Genomic DNA, 885 nt, shown 5'->3' with positions numbered 1-885 from the left:
CAAGGACAGTTCTGGCTTAGAGGTTCAACAAGTTTTGTAATGTGTTTTCCGACTTTGAATAAAATGTTCTTCTATGATTGAATGAGCATATTACTGACGTGTCCGGCTTTATCTTGGACATACTGTATGTTGGAAATGGAAATGGCAGAATAGCCCTCCCTTGGGTTAGTCCCGAAGTTGTTTGTATCTCTCGATTTCGTCCAGTTAAGAGCGACGTTTTGAGTTCCTGAATCCAGTGACAAACCTCTTCCGCTACTTACCAAGCTCATGTTTTGATCAGTAAACGATAGTGCCCTACGGTGTGAAATGCCCTCCGGAAATCGAAGAACACAGCAGTATGAAACTTCCTGGCGGATTAAAACTGATTACCCGAACCGAGACTCGAACTCGGGACCTTTGCCTTTCACGGGCAAGTGCTCTACCAACTGAGCTACCCAAGCACGACTCTCACCCCTCACAGATGCCGGTCGCGGTGGTCTCGCGATTCTAGGCGCGCAGTCCGGAACCGTGCGACTGCTACGGTCGCAGGTTCGAATCCTGCCTCGGGCATGGATGTGTGTGATGTCCTTAGGTTAGTTAGGTTTAAGTAGTTCTAAGGTCTATGGGACTAATGACCACAGCAGTTGAGTCCCATAGTGCTCAGAGCCATTTGAACATCACAGATTTACTTCTGCCAGGTTCGCAGGAGAGCTTCTGTAAAGTTTGGAAGATAGGAGACGAGGTACTGGCAGAAGTAAAGCTGTGAGGACGGAGCGTGAGTCGTGCTTCGGTAGCTCAGTTGGTAGAGCACTTGCCCGCGAAAAGGAAAGATCCCGAGTTCGAGTCTCGGTCCGGCACACAGTTTTAATTTGCCAGTAAGTTTCATATCAACGCACACTCGACTGC

General features: G+C 48.5%; 1 non-coding gene across 1 annotated transcript; it reads right to left on the bottom strand.

The window, feature by feature from the left end:
• Positions 1 to 366: 366 nt before the first annotated feature.
• Trnas-uga (transfer RNA serine (anticodon UGA)) lies at positions 367 to 440 on the bottom strand. Its single transcript has one exon. It is a non-coding gene; the product is annotated as a tRNA-Ser (tRNA).
• Between the last annotated feature and the right edge of the window lie 445 nt (positions 441 to 885).

This window comes from Schistocerca gregaria, chromosome 1, assembly GCF_023897955.1.
Source record: "Schistocerca gregaria isolate iqSchGreg1 chromosome 1, iqSchGreg1.2, whole genome shotgun sequence".
Classification (NCBI taxonomy): Eukaryota; Metazoa; Arthropoda; class Insecta; order Orthoptera; family Acrididae; genus Schistocerca; species Schistocerca gregaria.
This window is presented reverse-complemented; position numbering and strand designations above follow the sequence as displayed.